Source organism: Tamandua tetradactyla, chromosome 3, assembly GCF_023851605.1.
Source record: "Tamandua tetradactyla isolate mTamTet1 chromosome 3, mTamTet1.pri, whole genome shotgun sequence".
Taxonomy (NCBI): domain Eukaryota; kingdom Metazoa; phylum Chordata; class Mammalia; order Pilosa; family Myrmecophagidae; genus Tamandua; species Tamandua tetradactyla.
The window spans coordinates 99,530,144-99,544,467 of NC_135329.1; the positions used below are offsets into that span (position 1 = coordinate 99,530,144).

A 14,324-nucleotide genomic window follows, 5' to 3' on the forward strand; every position below is an offset into this window, starting at 1 on the left:
TACTGTCAAATGCTCCAGGTCTTGCCTGGCATTTTTGTGTTTTTCAAAGCATTGCTAAATCCTCAACCTATCTAAAGCCCTTACTCAATATCTCCCTCTTCTGTACTCCTGCCACTGGTTATCTATGCCAATCATTTAATATTTAATCATTTAATTCCTCTCTGCAATGTTTTTTACCATCTAATTTTATGTCACTTTGGTGCATCTGGTTTGGGTTTTCAATTATTTGATAAACTCAGGAAGGGGGTTATTTCTTGGTCCTTTAAAAAGCAAAACCAACTGGGACTCACCATCAAGAGATTGAGAAAAACTTCTCCACCAAAAGGGGCAAGAGAGAAATGAGCCAAAATAAAGTGTCAATGGCTGAGAGATTTTAAACAGTCAAGAGGTTATCCTGAAGGTTATTTTTATGCATTATATAGATATTACCTTTTTAGTTAAGGTATATTGGAGGGGCTGGAGGGAAGTGCCTGAAAATGTAGAGCTGTGTTCCAGTAGCCATGTTTCTTGAAGATGATTATATAATGATATAGCTTTCGCAGTGTGACTGTGTGATTGTGAAAACCTTGTGTCTGATGCTCCTTTTATCTACAGTATGGACAGATGAGTAAAACATATGGATTAAAAATAAATAAATAATGGGAACAAATGTTAAAATCAATTTAGTAGATCGAAATGCTAGTTATCAATGAAAGGGAGTGGTAAGAGGTATAGAAAAAAATAGTGGAAACAAAGACTAAAATATATTGGGTAGATGGAAATACAAACAGTCAATCAGAGGGAGGGGTAAGGGGAATGGTATGTATGATTTTTTTTTCTTTTTCTTTTTATTTCTTTTTCTGAATTGATGCAGATGTTCTAAGAAATGACCATGGTGATGAATATGCAACAATATGATGCTATTGTGAGTTATTGATTATATACCAAGAATGGAATGATCATATGGTAAGAATGTACATGTTTATTTGTTGCTATATTTAAAAAGATTTTTTATATTTAAAAAAAGAAGCAAAACCATCTACATTCACCCATCTTACTATGTATATCAACACGAGCTTCCTATTCAACTGTCGGCATTAATGTGACTTTAATATTTTAGGAAACTCTTCCCAGGAAGATGGGGTTGCAAATAGCTTCATCATTTTTTTTGCAGGCACTTCCTGAAAATCTATTTGAAAAATAGAATATTCAACTAATGCTCACCAGAGTAAATATCCATTTCTCAGAACAATATGGAGCTCAATTAAATGACCATTTATTATTCAAAATTCTCTCTAAAACCTCCCTGAATTATCCAACCCACATCACAAATTTCACCCAATTCTAGTTGAAACTGCCCATGGAATGACTTGGCTTAAATAAGATCCCGAAAAGACTCATAAACCACCCTCCTTTGTCCTTCCTTTTCCATACACAGCAAGATTTCAAGATAGTTATCTCCTTTACTTGTTGAATGTGATAAAGCAAGCAATAACCCACCTGTGCTTTATCACATTCCATGTTATTCTGGTGGTATTTTATGGGATCCAGCATTTAACACTTTGTCACTTCTACAGTTTGTAATATGGCAATTATCCCATAGCAGGATCTCAATCAATACTATGGTCTCTACAAGATCAAATTGTTTTACGATGTTTGTCTTTTTAGTATTTTATTTTTTCACTGTTAATGATTTTACTTAGAAATACAATTATCACTACCCTTGCAAATCTAAATTTAGACTTTCATAACGTCCTGGCATTAAATTTAAAAACATATGTGTAAAATATAAATATTATAATAGATTCATAATTTATAAATAATTTATAATATATAAATATATGCTAGACCAAGGGTCCAGAGACTATGGGCACATGCTAAATCTGGCCCACTGGTGTCTGTTTTTATAAAAACAACACAGCCATGCTTATTCATTTTCATCTTGTCTGCAGTTCTTTTCACACTACAAAGGAGTTGAACAGTGAGACAGAGACCATATGGCCCACAGAGCCTAAAATATTTCCTGTTAGATCCTTTAAAGAAAAAGTCTGCCAACTCTTGTGTTAAACTATTTACTAACAGTTTGTCTCTTTCATAGAATACATTTTTACTTAACTACATTTATAAATGTTAAGTTGATCACTAATTACTGCAATGCCACTAGAAAACTTCTTGTGGTTGTTGCTCCTGTTTTGGGGATTTCCAAATTATCTATACTGTCTAAATAGTTTTGTTTTGGTTTTCCAACCTGGTAGCAGAAATATATTTGACTCAAAATGATTTGAATTCCTGGTAAATAATATGAAGTTCGATAAACAAAATAAATGTGTTTTCCTAAAAAGTAACCAGAAAAAAAAAGCTTCATAATTGCAAGTAGTCATCATTAATTCATATGCAAGTGTCAAAACTATGAATGGCACTTTGTGTGATAAAGAGCTCTTTCCAGGCTAGATAATGGAGCAGTTGATTGCCACTCAACTAAATGATGTTTTTTTGATTTGTTGCTAGAATGTGAATAGCAGTAATTTCCACATGATCACTTTATTCTTTAAATTATTTCCAAAAAAAGGTCACATAAGAGGAAAGTGCTCTTTAAAAAAAAAAAAAAAAAAAAAAAAAAGAGGAAAGTGAAACTGAGTTCTAGAATTTCGAATATCTCTTCCTCCCCTAAGGTTAATTTGCATAACAGTAGCATGAGTACCAGTTCTAAAAGTTCTTTCTCCAGTTACAACCTACAGATGTCAGCAGGGCTTTACTAAAATGTTCTTCAATTTCAGACTCCTATACTCAGCTATCACTGCTGGAGTGGCTCCAGTATGGAAGTCTGCAGGCAAAGGGAAGATGTCAGCAAATAAATGCCTTCTCTTCACTGAGCATCTTACATAAAATGAACGTAAATGTTGGCTGGATTTCCAACCAAAGGTTTGGAAGTCTACACTGCGGGGACACATGCAGACGGCAGAGTAAATCTGAAGTAACATATGAGCTCCAAAAGAAAGAGAGAAAATTAAGAGGCTACACAGATGTAAATCACTCTTCTCCCTTCCAATTTTGTCTTTGTCTATTGTTCAGCATGAACTGTCACCATTTTTTTTTTCATTCTAATAAGATTAACTGGGCATCTCCAAATATCTTGTCCGGGGATGGGTAACTCACCAGTAGTCTAGTACAAAACAAAAGTTTGCTGATTTGGGGGTTCCATTCTTGTAATAAATCCCATTGCGGGTACAAATACTATCTGGCCCTCACCGCATCATGTGTGGGGATTTGTTTGTTTCTGTGAGTAATAAATTGTCATTGCCTCTGACCCAGAGGCCACATATTTTTTGCCTATCTATTTCCCTAACTTTGTATGTATTTATGTATGTATGTATATATCTCTGTCTATGTATCTACATCTATCTACATGCATATAATACACACAAGCACACACATATTTGTTAGCTTGCAGATGGTTGAAATCTCAGACCCTTCACTATTAGTCACCTAAAAGACATCCTTCTTCAATTCCAAACACCCTCCTCCTTTTTTCCACATCCGAGATTTTAATTTTCATTCCTGTACCACCAATAAAACAAGCCTGAAATTGTCAAATAAACCTATTGTAAATTAGAAGGTCAAAATGAACATCCAATTTGTGGTTGATCCTGCAACACTGACCATCATTGAAATCTTTGAATTCCACTATTTGAATATCTGCCTTATCCATAACTTAGCTATTTTGCTACCCTCCCTGGGTTTTTTTAAGGTCAGTTGATGCACTAGAGCCAATTTCTAATCCCACTGACAAACATGCTGTTGTAAGTTGAATTATGAAAACCAACAAAGACATTTTCTAAAATTTAATTTGAATCCTGATGGATATGAGCCTATTTTAAATATGACCTTTGCAACGTGTTATTTAGTAAAGGTATAGGAAACTGACTCAGGGTGGGCCTTTGGCCAAATTACTGGAGGCTTAATAGACAGAAAGCCACAGGGAGCAGACAAAAGCTTGAAGTCAGCAGAAATGGGAAGAGCAGAAAAAAAGAGAGGATATCACCATACGACTGGAATCCCAAGGACCGCTGGCAGCCAACATCAGAAACTACTGAATTCAATGAAAGCATGACCTTAGCCATGCTTTAATTTGGACTTTGTGGCTTCTGAAACCATGAGCCAATAAATGCTTGTTTAAACCAATCCATTCAGTGGTATTTATCATGGCAAACCAGCAAACTAAGACACAGGTGTATTCTCCAATCACACTGATAAGGTTATTTCCCTCTTATCAATATGCAAATGTCTTCACATTGACCTTTCAATTGAATGGCTAAATGAGACCATTATATCTGACTACCCAGTGTCAGATATTCCTCTTAGGCAGATTTTCTTATTCAATAGAAATGATTTCCAAGCCATCGTTAATATCAGCACAACCAAGATGACAAAGGACAGAAGAAAAGGACAGATGGGATTAAAGAGAGTAACTAATTTTTTTTTATGATTTTAAAGTTATATATATATATATATAGAAAAATTTTTATATACACATACATACATAGAAAATTTTAACAATGAAATCATAGTAAGGAAAAATAATTGTGTAAAATTCAATGTGTTGCTTTATAAATTCACAGTTGAGATAACCAAGTATATCAAGGTCTATATCAGCTTTTATTTTCTTAATGTATTATAGAGGACATATTATACCCTGTCATTAATAATTCCCCATATACCTCTACTGTGTGTGTGTGTGTGTGTGTGTGTGTGTGTGTGTGTGCGCGTGTGTTTCCTATTTCAGAGTGTGGATATAAAATGGGACTTCAAATGCCAGGAATTTTTACCATAAAAAGTCATACCAGAAAGTAAAGTAAATTGAAACAGGGTAATTGGGGATGTAGAAGAGAAAAATGGCAATATTTGAAATAGACTATAGAAAACAGGAAATGTAGATGGTATAATTTGCAACACTCTGAGCATAGAATTGTGAATTAGCGCTGAGGAATTTTGCTGTCTTACAAACTAATTCACACATCTAAACAACAGATGCTATGATTCTTCAAATGCATAATGGCATACCTTTATCAAGTTCTGCAAATTTCAATTAAATCTCTAGAGACTAAAATTGATTGCTACACTCCAATAAGTATATGATTGAACCATAAGATAAGACTTAATTGAATGGAAAAACTGATTTAGTGAATAAATTAGGAATATTGCCTAGATTTAAAAGGAAAAGGCATGAAAGAAGTAACAAAAGGGATGATTAAAAACTTACATACTCAAAGAAAATCAGACCCTGGAATAAATAAGTGAAAATGTAAAATATATTAAAATTATTGTAAAGGAATAGTTATGGGACAATTACCAATATCAGAAGGAAGTATGCTTAGTTCTAAAGCTAAGTTTAATGAAAGTAAGAAAATAACAGCAGGAAATAGTTTTTTTGGTTTTGAGATTAGATTAAATCACTTCTTAAGCTACTCAAGCATTTTACTGTTCAGTGTTAAAGTTTGTGAAAAAAACATAGTCGATTAAAGAAAAATGCAAATAAGCTCAAGGTTGTATAATGAGTTTAATTATATTTTGCCATATACCTCTAGAATGAAACCTTAACTGTGACCAGAAATTACACAAATGAATGAAGTTAGAAGATTGACCAGATAAGAGTGTATGAGTAAGTCAATGATGCTGTTTTCTACTCAGGGTAGAAGCTGAGAGAAAACAAAAGGGCTACTTCTGTTAAAGCATCAGTAGCTCCGTCCACATGGGCTAAGATTCCATAAAAGACTGTAGTGCATGCCTCACTTCAGGTACAGCTTAATGCAGAAATGATTTCATCAGGGTATGAGTTCTGTCTCTTGACATTTTTGTTGTAGTTTTCTTTCAGATACCTCCTTTCAGACAGGCTTTTTCTTCAGGATAAAAAGATGACTGTAGGAACTCCCAGACTCCATAGGCCCCCAGTTTCAAACCCAACAGGAAAAATGAAGCCCACATTTTCCAGGATCCTCATTCAGGCTTCAGTTATTCTCGTCAGTCCTGTTTGGGCTCCCATAGTATGCATTTATAGCCCTTAGTCTCACATCTACCTTTGCAATTAATGTTACAATTAATACTTCCCGAAACATATTGCAAGGGTTGTGGATGGATTGGTTTTTAAGAGAAAAATTAGTTCTTGGATGCCAGAAGAAATATCAAGATTGGATAAATGACACAAATAACAGGTGTCTCTTATACAGTGCGTTGAGTGTTTTTACTTGTGAAATAATCACTTCAACCCTGCCCTGCATAGTGATTTCACCTTCCAGGAAAGTGCAGTACAATACACAGTAAATGTGTGTGCATGTGTATTGCAGTGGGTACTTGATGGCAAAAGAATGGGTCCATAATAGGAAATGTATTCCAGTAATTGCTAAAATTCTGAGCAGATGTTGCAGTTTGTCTGATGTCCTGCCATCGACCCAGGCCATCTCTTCCCTGGAGAAAAATGATTTTGCCTGAAATTTCCAGACTTTTGCTACCCATGTGGGAAGCTTGCCAGGAGTATGTGTGCTTTTGCCAGGATGAATAGTCAGATATTAAATATACTGAGTGGGAGAGAAAGCATGCTGGCAGCAGATCAGCCTGAGACTGCTGAGGAACTATAGATATACACCCTGGAAGAATCATAAATCTCTATCAAATTGCGAGTTTCCTGATGAGTTGTTAGGAATTATCAGCTTTGCCAAGGAACAGATTGCATTTATGAGTGAGTTCTGCCAATAAAGATAAACTCTAAACATACTATTTAAAATCAGTGTCTTAGTGTTACTATACCAATGCAGGAAATATGCTTTTTATTGTAGAGTTTGTTTTTTCCCAAACTACTGACCCTACCCCACTTCTGGTCATGATTAACCAAATCTTCCTTCCTAAATATAATAGGAAAGTTCATGCTCTACCCCCTCCATGAATTCTCTTGAAACAATTTTAACTATCTGTCTATCTACCTATCCTATGTTTAGTCCAACAGTTAGAGAAAGAAAATGTTTTGGAGGCTTGAGCTGAAATTTGACACTTTCAATGTCTAACTATTTAATTTGAGGTCTGCTCAATGTAGCTATCTGTAATGTGCTTTTGCCACCTTTAAAATGAAATAACAACATGCCCCAAGTAAGTTGTAATGCATGTAGAAAATGAAATTTCTATGGGTCTGATGACGGCAGTACCTTTGCTGACTATGAAGATTTAGTTAACCTTCTTTTCTCATTCACCACTAAACCTATATTTCATCCTTATTATTATCAGAAATGGTCATCAGTCATCAAGAAGTCTATGTACTCTTTTAGGAGGGAAACAAAATTCAAATTTTTTTGTTATCTAACATATTAGCTAGAATAGAATTGAGTACATAGTTGCCATCTATGTGCATCACTGAACTTATCTCCAAATATTCCCCTTTTGAGCACTGTGTAATTTCTACATGTTTAACGACAACCAAGTAAAAGGCAGAGTGAAGCCCTAAGTGATAATGATGAGGGGGAAAAAATAGGATAAGATTAAAGTAAAAAATCAGCGATAATGGAAACATCCCAAATGTTCATGAACTGATAAATGGATAAAGAAATGTGTTATATCCATACAATGAGATATTATTTGCCAATAAAAAGGAAAGAAGTAGTGATGCATGCTACAGCATAGTTCCTCCTTAAAAACATACTAAGTGGAAGAAGTCAGTCACAAAAAGTTTTGATTCATGAGAATTATACAGAATAGGAAAATAGGAGTCAAACTGTCAAAGCCGTTGCCACGGGCTGGAAGAAGACGAGAATGGGAAGTGACTGCCAATATGTCTGGTTTTTTTGGGAAGTGATGAAAATGTTCTGAAATGAGGTAGTGATGATGGTTGCAAAACTTTGTAAATATACTAAAAATCAGTGAATTGCATACGTTAAGTTGGTGAATTTTATTTATTCATTATTATTTTTTAAGTTGGTGAATTTTATAGTAGGTAAATTATATCTCAAAAAACGTTTTTTAAAAGAAAAATGTTTAATTAGGAAGAAAAAAATCAATGATGACCAAAAGAGGATTTTCTTTTGGGTTGAGCCACCAAAAGTTTAAAGTACAAACTTAGCTGTCTTTTGGACATAAGTACAAAACTGTTCAAGTAATAGAAAATGCAAGATGTGAGCTATTTTCCTGGTCTTTGTTCCAACCTATTACACAAAGCTAAACTTTTCACCAGCCTTGAAAGAAAAGGTATTTGTTCTTAAATTATTGTTGCTGTCTGTAATTCATGTTCTCCTTTACACTGAATTGTCTCATCATGACTTTCATTAGTGCAGTTCTAAACACAGTCGATTCTGAATAAACCATCAGTACATTTTTTACATTTCATATATTATTCATATACTAGAGTATCTCCTCATTGCTTTATGAGTAATTATACATTCATTCTATAAACGAGTCCGGAGAATAAAGTTGAGGACATTGGGCTCCAAAACATGTTGAAGAACAAGGAAGCACCAGAAATGCATCTACCTTGAACAATGTCTTTGTCAACAATGGGGAAATGAAGCCACAGAAAACCTATGTGAACACAGTGAAGAATCAGGAACCAAAACTCCTGAATCAGCCTTTCAAGTTCAGTCCAGTTTCTGCCACACAAGTCACCTCTTAAATAATCACTGCCACTTATATTGCTTTTTCAAACTGGTCCTCCAAGCTTTGCATTGTTTTTCCTTACCATTTGGCTTTAAGCTTTCAAGAAATATATAAGTGCTTAACATATATTAAGTATATAAATAAAAGGAATCTATAAGTGCAAGAAATACAAACTGTTCAAGCCAAGAGACTCATTGCTAAGTCATATCTAAGGCACAAGTGAGCTTTGCATGAACTGTGTTATGCTGTAGGGCATCTTCCCTACTGCTGATTTCAGGATGTTCTCTGCTGACCCATCGTCTGTTGTGGGGGCAGAGCCATGTCCAGCTGCTCCTTGGGGTGCCATGCTGAATGGCAACTATGAGCAGGAAGGTGCCGAGAGCTTTTTTCCAACTAATATTTCCATACTTCATGTTCCAGCTTAGACATAGCCCATGGTTCACATTTCTCCTCTTACTACAAGTACCCTGGGGTTTTTATTATTTTTTTTTTAATGTTGATTCCTTACCACCACACCAAATTTGATTTTTAAAATACTGAGCATCACATTGAAGTCAATGCACCTATGTGCTGTTCACTTTCAGACAAGGGCTAAAGGTCTGGACCTGACAAAACACAAGAGTAAACTGTCACTTCACTTGATTTCTCTGTGTTTAAAGTGAATCAAGGAATCAGAGAGAACAGATGTCTCTCTTTAAGCATTTTATTTCACATTTTTTCTCCCATGATCTCTTAGAATATATGAGATTCTTTGTTTTGAATATTATTTTTCGGTTTCAAAAAGATGAACCTTCCCAGTCCTTTTGCAAAGATGACACTTAACTGTACACATCAGAAAGCAGGTAAGAATCATAATCTGCAGCTACTGCCACACTTCAACTGCATTTTACCTTCATAATATTTGCTCTGGGGCACAACTGAAAGCATACATGTGATACAAGAGTAGATAACTATGTTCACAGTTATAGATATGAGATAGAAAATAAGCACTATTTTTGTCCTTATCAAAGCATTCTCATATAACAAACAAGAAACAGAATTATATACATAATTATTCAATGTATGGTTAGAATAGTTAATCACCTATTTGTTAAGTGCAGACAATGTTGCAAGAAAAGATGAAGAGGGGAAAAGAAGGGACTTAAAATCTAGTCGCTAAAATAAAATAATGTGGTACAATAAAACAACAACCATTTATTGAAATCTCCCTTGCAGAAGGCATTTTTGGGCATTTATACTTCTGTCATTTAATTTCACAATATGGGCCTTGTTGGTGATTTCACTCCTTTTTACATAAGAGGAAATAAAGCCTCAGGGAATGTAATTAAGTGTCGTAATGTGGCAAATTCAGAAGCATGTGCCTCCGTGTCTATTCTGGAGGGTGCATCCTGCTGCTTCTTTGTCAGTGTCCAGCATCAGAATCTTGTCACAAACAGAGGTAGCAAGCAACACAAAGGCATCTGGTTAAGAGCAGAGCAATTTCTGGCCTGACTGGTGTAGACGCCCCTCTAAGGCACAGCAAGGATGAAGGTGATGACATCTAAAGGGCCAAAAGGAGAGCGTGAGGCACAAGCAAGCGTGATCAAATCCTACCTGTTATATACCAGACCTCATGTCATCATATCAAAGATTCATAAATCTGTGTTTTGACTTGAAGAAAAGAATGATGTGTTTTTATGACTTAAGTAATAATATAATACATTTTGTAAAGAAAATTAAAATAATAATCTTAGTTCTAGATCCAGTGGTAATCTCTTTCTCTTTGTTTTTTTTTTTGTTTTTTTTTTTTCTGTATGCTGCATGGGGGTCACATTTCATTCTTTTTCCATATAAGTATACCACTATTGCAGCACAACGTGTTGAATTTATTTGTTTGTTTGCTATTTTTTGCTTGTTTGGGGAAGTACATGGGTAAGGGAATCTAACCCAGGTCTCTCACATGGCGGGAATTCTACCACTGAACTACCCTTGCAACCCTTTCTCTTTTTTATAGTAAACACTTTAGAATCACACTCTGCCAGCTTATATGTGCTTTTTTCTTTTTTTTTTTTGCAACTCAAATGTTAATAAAGACCATTCCAGAATATGGAATATTATTTTACATTATGGACAATATATTAAAGTGCTCCTTGTAGAACCCTCCTCGATGGTTAAGAAAACCACCAGGGACCCTCCGGTTAGACAGTCTCTCCCAGAATTTCCCCAGAACCACAATTACTTCTCTTCCAGGTACTCATCAGAACTACCTTTCCCTCAAGGCATCTCCTTCAGTTGCCAATAATGAAACCAGCTAATAGGAAAGCGAGAGGATATGATGTTTTCCAAATTTGCTGCAAGAATGCTTGGGATATACTGACAGGTATTTTTGTTTATGGGAAAAGATGTGTTAGCCCCTCCAGGATAACCCATGGATAATAACTATATTTCTATAAATTGAAATAAACAATGACCAATAGAAAGGATCACTGTGCTTATGCATCCAGAATCTCTGTAGTTGAATTCCTAAGAAGCCCAGGTTCATGAGGGTCCCTGATGCTTCTTCTAATTCCTGCCTCTGTGAATTGAAGCCATAAGGGGCTATAGAAGAGAGGCCAGAGATCCCTTACGCATTCTTACCCTCTTCTCATAGGCACGCGTTGCTTTAGTTTCCATAGAAATCTAGTAATAAGAAAAGGAAGAAAAACTTAATTTAAGCCTTAAGAAAGAAACAAAACTCTAAGTATCCTATTCCAAATTAAGAATAAGTTCCAATTTTGTGGCTATGGACATTGAGGTAATAATAGAGCATTCTTTATTAATAACTGCTATTTTCCCTGTTTTTACAAAGGCATCACTGGACAACAACAAGATTTAGCCTTTCCTGTGTTTAAGACCATATCATCATTTAACAGCACTTCAAATTCTAGCTCTACTCCTAAGAGAACTTTTCCCCAGTACACACGCACACCAGCCCAGGATTCAAAAGTCCCAGGTTTTTACTGAGCCTCTAATCTAGTCCAACAGTAAGATGCTTTTCTCCTTTCTTTCACAATATTTCTGTGATGGAGCCAATAACAGGTCATCCTCAAAGGATTGTGAGTTCATATTCACCTTTTCTTTTTAAATCAAAATCCTTAATTCACTGTATCCTATTATTACTATTACTATTATCCCTACTACTATCATAATAGTATTACTACTATTAGTAGTACTATGATTTCATTTTCTCTTTTCCTTCTCATAAAATAAAAGGCAGGGAAAAAGGTAAAGAACTATTTATTCTTAACTTACACGGATGACTCATCTCATTCTCTTTATCCTAGGGCAGGTCTTTCCACATTTAGCAAGAAAAGAACATGCTTCAGTATGTTGCTTCTTTTTATTATTATTATTATTTTTTTTTAAATTTTTTTTACATGGGCAGGCACCGGTAATCGAACCCGGGTCCTCTAGCATGGCAGGCAAGCATTCTTGCCTGCTAAGCCACCGTGGCCCGCCCAGTATGTTGCTTCTTAATATGGCCAAGTTGAACATTTTATATGTAGCAAACTAAATTACATTTTTAAAATGAGAGTTTAAGTTTTCTTTAAATTCTCTTTTAAAAATTTTAATCAGTTGTCTTGATTTGAACAAATTCTCTGCACTCTACCCTCTCCTATCTCAAAGTCTTGTGATATAACCTCCCTGAAGTACTCTTTTTTTAACCCAGCTTCTAAGGTCATTAGCATTCCTGTCTTAAGAGGGAAAGATATACTTTCAGAAATGCTCAGCTCTTCCTTCGATCACTTACAAACATGTACAAGATAGCTGAACGAGTTTCCCTTTCTTGTATTTTGCTAAAAAAAGCAGGAGACTGTTCTGGGTAACAGTTTTGAAACTAGAGTTGGATAGGCCTTCAATTCACCATTGAGTAATAGAATTCTAAAAATGAGGAGTCATACTCAGTGTTAAGAACTTCTGTTGCAATACCCCAGACCTGTGATTTCTCCAATGATAAGCTAAATAGTTATGCTACATGCTTGCATTACACACATAGAAATATGCATCCATTCACACACACAAACACACACACACGTAGTTGTAGCTCTGCATACTAAATATCATAGGAGAAAATCAATTTTAATATATCATGAAACAGTATTCCAAAGCATTAAATAGTTAATTTAGATTGATAAAATCTTAACAATGGAAGCAGATATAAAGTTAGCTGATTTCTAGAATGTTATATAAAACTGTAGCCTTTATGCTACCACACATTCTCCATGGCAGCCAGCCAAAGAGCCCTTGGAAGACAGAAAACTCATCCTGGAGCCATTGAAGTTTATTCTTGCCCATTCTGTGAAATTGGCCGATATTGATAATTGCTATAAAAAGTTTACCCCATGAGCCTCATAGGCTGCCAAGAATGTAATTGGGCTGAAATGGAAGGCTGGTATTAAGCTCGCATCTGGTTCTGAGTCAAGAAGCCCTCACTCTTTGACTAGCATCAAGGGAAGTGCCTTTCATTTAGGGAAAACAGATGGAACGATTCGACTATAATGGAGTTCATGCTGAAGGACTGTCCCAGCTTGTCCCAGGTGATGGCAAATCGGATAGGATTTCAAATAATAACTAACACCTGTAGGAGTAGCACTTACTCCCTTGGCTCAAGTCAGAAAATATTTATTAGGCATCTTCTATATATGAAGCATGATTTCACTCATGGCTTTACCAAACATGAAGTTAGATGTGTTTAGGTATTTTTTCCTCTTACAATGCCAATTCTGATTTCTTTTTTCTGCAGAACAATTCTAATAGAACATGCATTATTCTGCAATAATCAGGAACTCTCTCATAGCCTTTTAAGGTCATGTTTAATTTGAGATATTAATATATGATTCTAGTGAAACATTTACATGCATCCTTAATGTGGAAACTTAGGCATATTCAGTTGTCCCTGAAAACTTTCTCAATCTTTTTGCATTACTTGTTAGGAATTGCAAATGCATACCTTTCACAAATTTGGTAAACATTTTGAATCTCTTGAAGATTCAAATCAACAATGATTAAAAAAAAAAGGTGTAGCTATAAATCTCTATACTCTGAAGTAACTTTAATAGTTCAGCAACAACATTCAATAAAGATTTAAGCTTCTACGATTTGTCAGGCACTAACTAATCTATGTGATAGGAATAAAAATTTGAATAGCAAAGGCTTCACACACTAAGGGAGCTCACAGCTCTATTGGGGAGGCAGAGAAATGAGACTATTTAAATACAAAGAGGAGATTACTGAGAGTCAATATACAGCTGTGATTAAGAATAAAGACTTGTGCTTGGGAGCACTAGTCTGAATTGAGATGTGCTGGAAGTCTAATATTGGATTTTGAAAACTTATTTTGAAAAAAATGCTTTAAAAATCATTTTTTTATATTGGTTACATGTTAAAATTATTTTTGGAATATATTTTGATAAACAAAATCTATTATTACAATTAATTTCATCTGTTTATTTTTACTTTTTCATATGGCTATTAGAAAATTCAAATTATATATAGCATCTGCAGCTCAGATTTCTATTTAATACTATTAAGGACTCTGATGATAGACATCTGGTCTTTAAAACTTATTCTATCACTTACTAGCTATATACTTTGACAAATTACTTAATTCGCCTCAGTTATCTGAGGTGCAAAATGGGGCTGATGACTTTGTATTTTATGTATAATTTTTCTATTAACCTACAATTTCTCTAATA

The 14,324-nt window shown here is 34.9% G+C and overlaps 1 protein-coding gene and 1 long non-coding RNA gene across 2 annotated transcripts in view; both read right to left on the reverse strand.

Moving 5' to 3' along the window:
• Positions 1 to 14,324, reverse strand: part of DPP10 (dipeptidyl peptidase like 10) — a 696,759-nt gene that overhangs the window by 407,132 nt on the left and 275,303 nt on the right. The gene's annotated exons all lie outside the window — the stretch shown is intronic.
• The window catches only part of LOC143676261 (uncharacterized), a 66,904-nt gene continuing 62,400 nt past the window's right edge, over positions 9,821 to 14,324 (reverse strand). The window contains exons 2-3 of the long non-coding RNA XR_013171955.1: positions 11,227 to 11,268; positions 9,821 to 10,150 (exon numbers count right to left, since the gene is read on the reverse strand). This is a non-coding gene — a long non-coding RNA (uncharacterized LOC143676261). The remainder of the gene's footprint in view (positions 10,151 to 11,226; positions 11,269 to 14,324) is intronic.